Genomic DNA, 12,074 nt, shown 5'->3' with positions numbered 1-12,074 from the left:
TTCCTAAAATGCAGGAGTTCTTGTCCGATTCTTCTCAACCAGTTTTTGGTGTGAGGAATACACCAGAGGATACAACAATGGAAAAAATGGAGGATAGAGGACACGTGGATGAGTCTTCCAAATTAATGATTGACAAACTTCAGGAGGATCTTCTTAAAGCTCAAGATAACATCCATAACCTGAGAAGTCAGAATGAAACCCTGGAGAAGGCAAACGAAGAGATGAAAAAAAAACTCCTGGCAGAGCGAGAAACCATGCAACGTTTCTGCGACCAGCAACAGACAGAAAATTCTTTTCTTACGGGGTTGGTTGTTGAATCCTTCAACCAGGCCGATACAACTGAGGTGGAGAGCTACATTTGTTCTCTGAAAGAAAGTTTACACTTTCAGCAAAGGAAGAACGTTGCTCTGATGTCTGAACTGAATGAACTTAGATTGATTAAAGATGAATATGACACTCTGAAGAAGGAAAATGCAAGGCTTACATTGACCGAATCAAGCACATCCAAGGCTCTGAAGGAGACAACCAACCTTCCTGAGGTGTGTCCCCAACATTTGACAGAAATCAACATTCCTAAGGAGAAGCTGCTGGTTGATAAATCCCTCAACCAACATATGGAAGAAAAGATAAAAGCAGATGAACACGACATACAGGAAGAATCCCTAAACCAAGCAGAAACAGCTCAGGGGTATTGGATAGATGACATGATCAAGACGTTGGAAGAAGAGAGACTGAACAGAGAGCAAATGGAAGAACACAATATTTATAAGAGCAAGATGTTTGCCATTGAGTCAGAAAGGCAAAAGCTGGAGAAGGAATTAGGTGAATGCAACAAAACCTTAAAGGAAATACAGACAGAAAATGACAGTTTGAGAAAAGTGATAAAAGAGAAGGAGAAGAGTATCGCAGAAAATGCAGACTATATCGTCATGTTGATCAACGAAAAAACACATTTTAAAGAGATGGCAGAAACTTCTGCCAAAGAGTTAGGTTGCTGGAAGCTACCGACTGAACAAGAGGAGAGGTGGCAAAGAAGATGGAGAGAGATGGAGCAGAATAAAGAGGAAAGGGAGAAAATATGGCTTCAAAGAGAGCAGGAATGGAAACACAAAATCAACTCCTTAAATCATGCCAACTATTGTCTGATTAAAGAGAACGCTAAACTTCTGGGGGAAAAACGAAGGCCATGGTGGAAGAGAAAAATCAAAGTTCCTCGACGCCATTAGACTGAGGATGATTTTAAATTTACATAAAAAAATTACAACAAACAATCTACGTTGTTAAGGTTTGGCTTAAACTCTGAAAGTGTTCACAGCATTTATCATCTGTAAGTTGTACACAATAACAAGATTCATTATTCATTGCTAAGATGCAACCCATTCTCGTGCAAAACCATAGGCCAGGGATGTCCACTTCCAGTGTAGGTACCAGAACTGCTCGGGCTCTGCGCCTGTCAATGACGTTGCATATGATTGGCTGAACGTTGGGTACACTGTTGTGGTTGGTCTGTACAACTGATGGAAGTAGTTTTTTCAGCTAAGTGGGATTGTAGTTTGTATTCGTGACGGAAGTATTATTTCAGTGATGCGGAATTGTAGTTCTTTTTCATAGGATACACGGACAACATTCATAAAGAAATCCATCGTTACCGATCGAACAGGACTTACCACAGCCTAACCATCACTTCTAAAACTCCCGAGAGGAGAAAGACCGCATTTTGGAAGGAATTGAAAAAATTACACAACAAAAGTTAAAAATGTGACTTTTAATGTTCATGTTAGCGATTCCTGTCTAGTTCATAATTGAAACATTTATTCACAATTTAACCAGTTATTATACATAAATCCTAGGGGTGGAAAATCAAATTGGGAAAAAAAAAAAAAATCAATATCAGGATTTTTTTTTTTTTACTTCAAAATTTTTTAAATTGAATATTTTGTTTAATTTTGTTTACAAAAAACAAAAAAAAGGTTTTTGTATTCAATAAAATAAAAACAATCCATTATAAAGTTCTTGGAATTTTTTATTGATCTTTTTAATTGTCTTTTTGGGCTTTATAGCAGTAGAATGATGGTCTGGCTACTGTGTTGCTTTTTCCTAAATGAAATTTTAAAAAAAAATGACCAGCAAAAAATGTTTTGTGCATTTTTTTTTTTTTAATTTGGTTTTTAGTCTACAAAAATCAGTAAAACAAATTGTTGGAATCTCCATTTAAATCAAATTGGCACCCAAAAATTTGTAATCTAATTGAATCGGGACAACAGCATATCGTCACAGCCCTAATAAATACCATAATAACGTTTTTCTGTCTGCATTACATTGACAGGTGTATCACTACGAGGGCACGCTCGGCTTGGTGTTGGTTTAAACACATTTAATATGAACTGACAAGTTGCCATGACATAATAACATCGATACATCTTCAGATTAAAAAAGGGCTTTATTGGTTCGGGAAAACATGATTAGTTTGACAAACGAAATGTAAATTAAAGCAAAAAATATCTATTGATAAATAAGACATCACACAAGCATCTTATTTAACTCTAATGGAGCACAACCTCTAAGAGTGCAACATAGTGCAACGCAGGGCCCCGAGCAGATCTGGTACCTACACCTGATCCTCCTCCCCAATCAAACCAATATATTTACACAAGAAGTAATAAACCAAATACAACAATAATTTTAAAATGGTGAAAACTAAGATGAATTTGTTCAGGATGATTTGTCAGTTTTTGATAACGTGCCCCAATGGGGTTTGAACCACAGTGAAGTAACTTTTAATTACCAATTGACCGGATTTAATCTTGTACAAAACGCTAAATAGCTTAAAAAGTATAAAAGGTGGACATCTCAAAAGGTTTAACACCCTTCTGAATGTGCCGAAAAATTTCAAATTTAAATCACATGCAAAAGTTTGGCAGAAATGAGAATGTGGAGAGTAACCCACTGCTTCATACTCAAGCAGTTTGCAGCTCATGCATTGCAGAAAACTGCCCAAACACTGAATTTCTGCAGAATCCAATTGGCATTTGGCCTGTAGGGGCAAATGGCAGGATTTCAACTTTTACAAAATACTAAATAACCCTTTAGAAAAGTTCCTGTTCAGACAGAAGTCCCAGCATTTCTTGCAGAAACATTTAACTGCAGTGGAGCTACTGTACTGTCATGATTGTTAGACTGACTCACTTAGTAAAACAGCTAGTCTGCAGGAGTAAATGAGCTAATGTTGTTCACCTATGGCTTTTTAGACAGGTATCTGCCACATGAATGCAGGCTACTGCTAGTTCTTTTCTCTGTATTAGTTTCAATAAATGTGGATTTTTTGAGGCTGGTGCTGATTAATATATTTGGCAGAAAAAAAATCCAGTAAGGGATTAATTAATTTAACCCCTTAACCGGTGGTGGCCCGCCTGCAGGTCTTTTAACATATTTTTTCTAATATGGCGCTTGTAGAATCTCTTTGACATTTCATATTTCAATACTACTGCGCATGATGGACCGACAGGCTCTTCCCTGCTGATCGACACCATTTTTGACAAATTGGATTGATCTATATTTCCTCCTTAGCAAACAATATCCACTGAGTGTCAACCTGATTACTAAGTCACAGGGCCTGTTTTTTTTTAAAGCTTCTCTATAATCGGTCTTGCAGAAATGTGTAGTCATTGTCACCAACAGTGACAACGAAGAGAGAACCCGGTATGCTTGATGCCGAAATTGTCCAGCTGTTTAATCCCGACACAGAAGATGACTTTGACGGATGTGTTACAACAGACTGACAATAAAAAATTGTGTATTTAAAAAAAAAAGTACCATATTGCTGAATAAAATTCAGCCAAACTCACTGTCTTACTTTTGTTTTTGTATGCGCCCAATGAGACGGTGCGCCTTATGTATGACCTGAAGACAAAAATAGTCCGTAATTGAGGCTGCGGCTTATAATGTAGTGCGCCTTGTGGCTAAAACAAATATGGTAATTTGTTGTTCTTAGATGTCTATTACTTTTATTATCAAATATTTCTTGAGTATTTTCACTATATCATACTTTTTAAGATTATGGTTTTTTTATATTTTATTTCTAAAATTACATTAATGTTTCAAAGTTTTTATTTCACAATATTCACAGAGGTTTATGTATTTCATAAATAAATAAATATGGCAGCACCAGGCAAGAAAGTTACTATATCTGAATCATTTCACATAATTCTGACAAGAAAATAATAAAATGATGTCATAAGAGTTGAAGACAAAGTTCAGTTTTCAGATCTTCAGTGAGCTTTGTGCTAATTTCTTTTGGTTTTCTCCACAGATTCACTGCTGAAGTTCAAGATTCACACAGACTTAAATGTTCTTTTGTCATCTGACACTGAGCCTTTCATTCTGGGAATGTAGTGTGTGTGTGTGTGTGTGTGTGTGTGTGTGTGTGTGTGTGTGTGTTTTGTGGCTCATTTATGTGATCTGATTTCATCATTTTGTCACAAGATTGACAGATGGAAGAAAAAAAAACTCACTGAACCTCAGGTTGGGGAAACTGGTAATACACATCATGTGTAAACAGATACTTTGGTAAGTTAGGAAACAGACTTTGGTGTGAGGTTCACTGACATTTTGAAGGCATTTCCCATTGAATGAAGACATTCTCCATTTGATTTCCCAGCCTTTCCAGTAAGAACTGCATCTAGTACATTTTCCCCCTTTAATAAAGCTTCACAACCAACTTTGTAGACCGGTTCATCATATCTCTGCACATTTGTTATTTTAGCGGTTTGTGTAAGCATGTAGTGTCATCTTCAGGTTGATGTACTGAACAAAGCATAAACTCCAATAGCACGAGCTTAAACCTGGCAAAAAAACCAAAGTTATCCCCCTCCCCAGCAAGTTTCGAGGCAGGTCATTGGACAATAACCACAACTACGTCATGCTACGACCACATTAACGACTCAGTTTGCTGGAACTGGTAACTTAGACAAAGTTATTGGCTGTAGCTCAGGAGGAAGAGCAGTCATCTTCACACCCGAAAGTTGGGGGATCGATTGCAGGCTTCCCCTAACTGCATGCCGAAGTGTCCTGGGGCAAGACACTGAACCCCATGTAGCCCCCCAATGTGCCTATCAGGGTACATATCAAGGCTCCAGTGATTTGTCGACAATGTCAACAATGAAAATTCATCAACGCGAAATGTCATTGTCAATGCGCCACATTATAAACAACTTTGCTAAAAAAAAATGCTGCGCAGGTAACTTAACGCCATTTACCAACCACGGCTTTTCAGACAGTATAAAAACTCTAAACACCAAGCAAATGACATAAAGCGCCACAGGAAGTACTGGCGGCAGTACTGTCATTTTGTGCAGCGTCTTTGTTTAAACAACGAAGAAGAAACTGACAGCGCGCAAACTATTTCCAAAGTTTAGGGATATTTCACACGAAACAAAGTGTAAAACAGGTGAAATGTGTCATCTGCCACGCAGAGTTGGCGTACCAAGGCAGCACGACAGTCATGCATGAGCATCTGAAACAAAAGCACCCCGAAGTCATGGTTAACAGCATTCCAGATGGCAAAGTTAGCATTAGCGAGTAGTGATGTGCTGTTGTTACCTCTGCCAGAGGTTATGTTTTTACCGGCGTTTATCTGTTCGTTTGTGTTAAAGATAACACAAAAAGTTATAGATTTTCATGAAATATTCAGTTGTTGGAAATGTGAAAAGGAAGAAGTGATTTAATTTTGGTGGTGATCCGGATCACTGTTTGGATTCAGGAACTTTTTTTTTTTTTTTAAAGGATTCTGGCCCTTGTTTACCTACAAAGCAGGCTTTTTCAAGATGTAAACAATCATTTCAATGCAATTCTACGAAGATTAAGATGGTAAAATATTTTATTTATTTTGTTTTCCTTTTGAGGCAAATTCTGTATAGCTTGGATATGACACTGGCTAAGTTTGACTGTTTCAAAATTAATTAGTAGTAATCTATTGCGCTTAAATCTAATATTCAACTGGTTCAGGAGTCGTTCTTTTAACTTACTAAAGGACATTATGTTGTGACTGACTGGGAATCAGGAGGACATTCATATGATGCAAATGAAGAGATTAGGGTAAGACCAAGCGGCAACCTCCGGTGGTTAAATGTGAAACCTATGCGGAAGTGCATGAAACTGCAGTCCCCCCTTCATCCGCTAGAGGCTGGCTGCAAAACAGAGCAAATAGACTCCCATGTTAAAAAGACCAACTTCACAGCAGAAATAAACATGTTTACAGCCTGGTTCAAAAATCCATTTTCGGTTTATAGGTCATGTTTAGCTTCATGACAACTGTGGGGGGAGTGAATTTTTTTCTAACTCGCCCGTTTAAAAGTAATTCAATCCCGAAGTTTGGCAAATTTAGGGGCGTGTCCTTTTGATTGACAGGTACCAATCTCTGGCTTCAAGTAAGAAGAACATAGAACCGCGGTTTTTAGCCAGTCAACGTGACTTAGCTTTAGCCCGCATACCTCCGTTAGCTGGGTAGCTCCCGTCTCGGGGTTAGCTCGGTTAGCTTTTAGCTACAGAAAACTGAGTTTGCTCAATGTCAATCATCCGCCATGACGCTCATGGCTGCTCTCTCAGCTCCACCTCTTTGCCCATATTTGTATTTTCCAGGCAAGACGACGCGCATGACGCTGCCAACATGGCGACGGTAGGAACCGTCCACCGAGCTTCAATTCAGCTCTTCAGAAACCTATGGGTGACGTCACGGAGAGGCCGTCCATCTCTTTATATACAGTCTATGGGTAAGACATGCTGGAGCCTGTAAAAAGAGCTGTGTCAACTGGAAGCACAGATGGTGTGCGAGACAGAAATAATTGTGACTAATCGAAAAAATTCTTTCTAGATTAGTCAACTATTTAAATAATAGTTAGTTGCAGCCCTAGTATATATGTACGTCGCTTTGGATAAAAGTGTCTGCTACATGACTGTAGAATAGAATAAACAAAATGTGCAAGAGTGCCAGCATTTTTAAAAAATTTTTTTGCTTCATTTGTTGAAAAATGAAGGCGCTTTTCACTGAAAACCAGAGTTTCAGTTTCATTCTGACATCATACAAAACCACTATTGTACTGGTGCGGCCCATCATTGGCCCGTATGCGGCCCCTGAACTGGAATCTGGTTTAAAGTCAAGCGGGCAGGACTCGTCAGGTTTTTGTGTCCAGGTGGATGTTTCCATGACTACACCTGGTTAAAATGGGAGGAAAAACTTCTTGCCCTGATCAATATGGCAGCGCGAGCCTGATATTGACGCCTCTGTGTTCAGTGCCAGAAGACGAGCAGGAACTGTCTAACATCCGACCAGCTAGCTCGCTGTGAATCACTTTTCAGCAACTTCATTTTCAGTGAACCTGAATGACTCGTCGTTACGTTTTGAGGAAGTGAGCGCGTGCATCCCAAGTGCGGCTGCGCTCTCCTGCCCGGCTAATAAGCGACTGGGCTGCTAACCAGTTAGCTGCTCGGGGCAACTTCAACACCGAGAGGGGTTTATTTTAACATCAGCGGGAGAAAAATAAAATGACACCAGTCAGGAAGTACTGAACAGATAACGTATCTGACATCTACGTAGTATCAGAGTTAAGGCAAATGATGCTACGTTTGAATTTTACACGAAACCTGACCGCGACAAGCTAGCAGCGGCTAACGTTAGGCAGCGCAGGAAGCTGAAGTTGGCTTCAGCTTGGTGGCGTCCGAGTCCTTAAGGACATTTTAGCTCTTCTTTCATACTTAGACCAGTCAAACCCAGACTAAAGGCTTCCAGAACGGGATAAGACTTTTTAAAAGGCATTTTTATTGGTGCATTTATGAAATTTAAGCAAAAAGATTAGTTTTACTTCAAGAAAGACATGCTGTGTAAACAAAATATAAAAGCCGAAAGCGTTGGTTTACAAATAAAGACAAATATTTTGTTCCCAGTAGAAGATAAACATGTATGATGATTAAAAGTACATGTCATCTAATGGAAAATATAAATGATGCAGCAACACTTGTAAAACATAGTTCAGGGTGATGTTCAGCATCGTGTGGCGCCTCTTCTTTCTGTCTGTAAACATCTGGGAAGTGAAGTTTTAGGAGAGTAATGTTGTCCCGTTCTGGTCTGATGCTGGATTCCAGCTGCTCTACAGTTCTGGATCTTGGATTACAGCTGCTCTACAGTTCTGGATCTTGGATTCCAGCTGCTCTACAGTTCTGGATCTTGGATTCCAGCTGCTCTACAGTCCTGAATCTTTGATTCTGGATTTCTGCTTCCATGATGCTCCAGATGTTTTGTACTGGTGAAAGGTCTGGACTGCAAGCAGACCAGTTCTCCTGTCCCACCATGCTGCTGTGATGGATGCAGGATGTTGTTCAGCATTTTCATTATTATCCATGTTTCCACTTTGCCTCACACCATTCTCAATGAGCTTTGGTCCGGCAGTGATTCTGGATCCTGTTCACATATCATGTTCATCATGCATTTCTGGATTTCAGGGTGAACTGTGTTCAGACAATGATTTCTGGAAGTCTTTCTGAGTCCATGCAGTAATTTTTAATGCAGAAGATCACCAGAACCCAGCCTAGTCACAGCAAACAGAGATTCTTCCTGATTTTCTGAATCCTCTGATAATATTCTACAATGTAGATGGCGAGTCTTCAAAGTCTGACAAACATTTTTCTGAATGTTCAGATTCAGTTTGTGTCTGAATGGTGAAGCTCTGTCCATCTTATCATCTGAGACACTCAAAATGCTGCTCCTTTTATACCAAGTTATGTGACTGACCTGTTCCCAGTTAAACCGGTCACATTACTGACCTGTTCCCAGTTACACCCGTCACATTACTGACCTGTTCCCAGTTACACCCGTCACATTACTGACCTGTTCCCAGTTACACCCGTCACATTACTGACCTGTTCCCAGTGACACCCGTCACATTACTGACCTGTTCCCAGTGACACCCGTCACATTACTGACCTGTTCCCAGTGACACCCGTCACATTACTGACCTGTTCCCAGTGACACCCGTCACATTACTGACCTGTTCCCAGTGACACCCGTCACATTACTGACCTGTTCCCAGTGACACCCGTCACATTACTGACCTGTTCCCAGTGACACCCGTCACATTACTGACCTGTTCCCAGTGACACCCGTCACATTACTGACCTGTTCCCAGTGACACCCGTCACATTACTGACCTGTTCCCAGTGACACCCGTCACATTACTGACCTGTTCCCAGTTAAACCGGTCACATTACTGACCTGTTCCCAGTTAAACCGGTCACATTACTGACCTGTTCCCAGTTAAACCGGTCACATTACTGACCTGTTCCCAGTTAAACCGGTCACATTACTGACCTGTTCCCAGTTAGACCAGTAAAGGTTCCTGTGTGTTGCTGCATCAGGTGATAAAATGCCTCAGAATGATCACATCATGTGATGTTTACCTTCTACTGGAGAGAAAATGTGACCTGATCAGAGCTGCAGATGACTAAATTCTGCTTTTATTATTAGATAATTATAATATTTATTTATAAAGACCTTGTTCAGGGTGATGGGGACGAAGTCTGTCAAATTACATGTTTTTTCAAAAAGTTTATGAGAGTTTTAATTCCGAATTAAAGTTAAATCCACTTTAAACAGATAATGGATCATGTGAACACCTTATTCCGAATAAGCGTAAGTGGCTGGTTTATTCCCATTTTAAATCCAAACCGATTAATTCTGCTATCATGTAACCATTAATTACATTCCAAGTCAATTCCGATTGTTCAGCACATGCTTTACCTTGTCCTATTCCACTCGGTCATATGCCTCCTATCTCTGGTACTTTATTTTCCTTCTCCTCCTCAGATGCTGAAAATAGTGCAGTAATATGCTCGTGTCAAGCTGCTGCTGTAATATTCTGAATAAAATCAAATCCATGTTATGGCTAAAAAGACGAGAAGCAGCAAGCAGAGTTTATTTCCAGTAGGCATGAGTTTGTCACGTCGCCCCAATCCAATCAAAACCCTTCCCAACCCACTGATCTAAAGCGGAATTAAGTAAACTCAAATAAACATGTTTTCCATTTAAACATCAATTCGGAATTACTATTTCCATGTAAACACAAAGGAGAAATACTTTAATCTGGAATAATTTCATTCAGAATAAAAAATTGGTCAAACGTGTTTTAGATTCTGACAAGCAGAGATAAGGACATGTATTACATTTTTACAAATAAATGAATCATAAATCACAAACTGTGTTTACAGGAATCTCTGTCCTCCGCAGGATAAGTTAGAGTAAAAACTCCAGTCCTTGGTGTCGATCAAAAAACAGTGGAACGGTCCTTTTCCCTTACACCAATCAGAAGCTAACTTCAGCGAGGAAGAAGGCTGTGTCCGGTAGTGTTTTCATTTTTTCTCATTAGCAACAAGCTCATCTGCGCACTTCAACAAGACAGCCACGTCTCCACTTCCTTTCATAGTTAGCCAACAACTAGTCACAGCAAGCTGCTCAAACTGGACCTAACAATCCTCCATGTGAAGAAAACATGTCATAATCACGGAGTTTAACGTCACGTTGACCAGCAACCAGCATTTCACTCGCTTGTCACAATCACTTGTTGGAATTTACGCAACTTTCTGGTAAATTAACACTCTGGACTTATTTTACACACTTCAACATGAAGTTAGAAGGGGAAAACTGCTGAAAATAAGACATGCAAAGGGGCTTTTTGTCGGGATTTCTCACGTTTATGTGGTTGCGACTGTCGGACGGAGATGCTAACAACAATCTAAAACATCTCAAAGACGTAGTTTGGATTAAATCTTTGTTTTCTCGGAGCCAGTTTCTTACATAAATATAAATGATCGGGTTTTATGCGGACTTCCAGGAGCTGCGTGTTTCCAGTAACTCGGGATGTCCGTGATGAGGAGCGGCCTGGCCCGCGACCCGCAACCGGCTCGCTGACGCACGCTCCGGGACGCAACCAGCAGTCTCAGGTGAGGCGAATCCAGCTTACCTGCCGTGTCGCAGACCTTCCCCCTCACGGGCACTTTTCTTTTCCGCCCTAGCGTGTCGTTTCCCAGCCTGTTTCGATGTGTTTGGTCGCGTCCTGCTTCTGGCTCTCCGAAACGCGTCTGCGCACTGTCACCGGAAACACGTCGATGTAGCTTCTTCTTCTACGGTTGATTCGAAAAAGAATTGTTCAACCTGGCGTTTAACGGTAAGTCCAAACAGAGCGCGCCCCCTGCTGTTTTATCTGCATCGCTTCTATAAAGAAGACAAAAAGTTTTTTTTTTTCCTGATAAAATGTTTGCAACCTTTGACCACTGTCATTTTTTTATATTCTTTTTTTAAAATTCACAAAATATCTCTAACGTGAAATACCTATTGTACCTTTACAAGAGGTATTTATACTGCAGGGCCTGAACTAAAGTATAAATTACAGACTATCCATACTAATCAGATGTAAAACACACAAATATAAAATATTCCTGAATCATTTATTTATTTTTATTTGAATGGTTCAATTTGAATGGTTTATTTTTATTTCAGAAATTTTTTTTACTTCAACAACATTTTTAAGTTTTAAATTATATGTGGAAAAATATAGATGATGAAGATGTGATGTAGCTGATGAAGACGTGATGTAGATGATGACGATATGATATAAATGATGAAGATGTGATGAAGATGATGAAGATGTGTTGTAGACGATGAAGATGTGATATAGATGGTGAAGATATGATATAGATGATGAAGATGTGATATAGATGATGAAGACGTGATGTAGATGATGACGATATGATATAAATGATGAAGATGTGATGAAGATGATGAAGATGTGTTGTAGACGATGAAGATGTGATATAGATGGTGAAGATATGATATAGATGATGAAGATGTGATGTAGACGATGAAGATGTGATATAGACGATGAAAATGTGATCTAGATGATGAAGATGTGATTGACCATTGCCAGTTTTTTAAAATATATATATTTTTTAAATTCACAAAATATTTCTAACATGACAACAAATCACACATTTCCCATAAACCTAAAGGTAACACAATGTTTAAATATAAT

The 12,074-nt window shown here is 39.4% G+C and overlaps 1 protein-coding gene across 2 annotated transcripts in view; it reads right to left on the bottom strand.

Moving 5' to 3' along the window:
- The window catches only part of cul9 (cullin 9), a 46,706-nt gene extending 35,583 nt beyond the window's left edge, over positions 1-11,123 (bottom strand). For both annotated transcript variants that reach the window (XM_079248644.1, XM_079248645.1), the window contains exon 1: positions 11,007-11,123. The gene's annotated coding sequence lies outside the window, so the exon portion shown is untranslated. The remainder of the gene's footprint in view (positions 1-11,006) is intronic.
- Between the last annotated feature and the right edge of the window lie 951 nt (positions 11,124-12,074).

This window comes from Telmatherina bonti (genome assembly GCF_933228915.1).
Source record: "Telmatherina bonti genome assembly, chromosome: 11".
In the NCBI taxonomy this organism is placed as follows: Eukaryota; Metazoa; Chordata; class Actinopteri; order Atheriniformes; family Telmatherinidae; genus Telmatherina; species Telmatherina bonti.
Note: the sequence above shows the minus strand (reverse complement) of the source record. Positions and strands in the feature narration are given on the sequence as shown.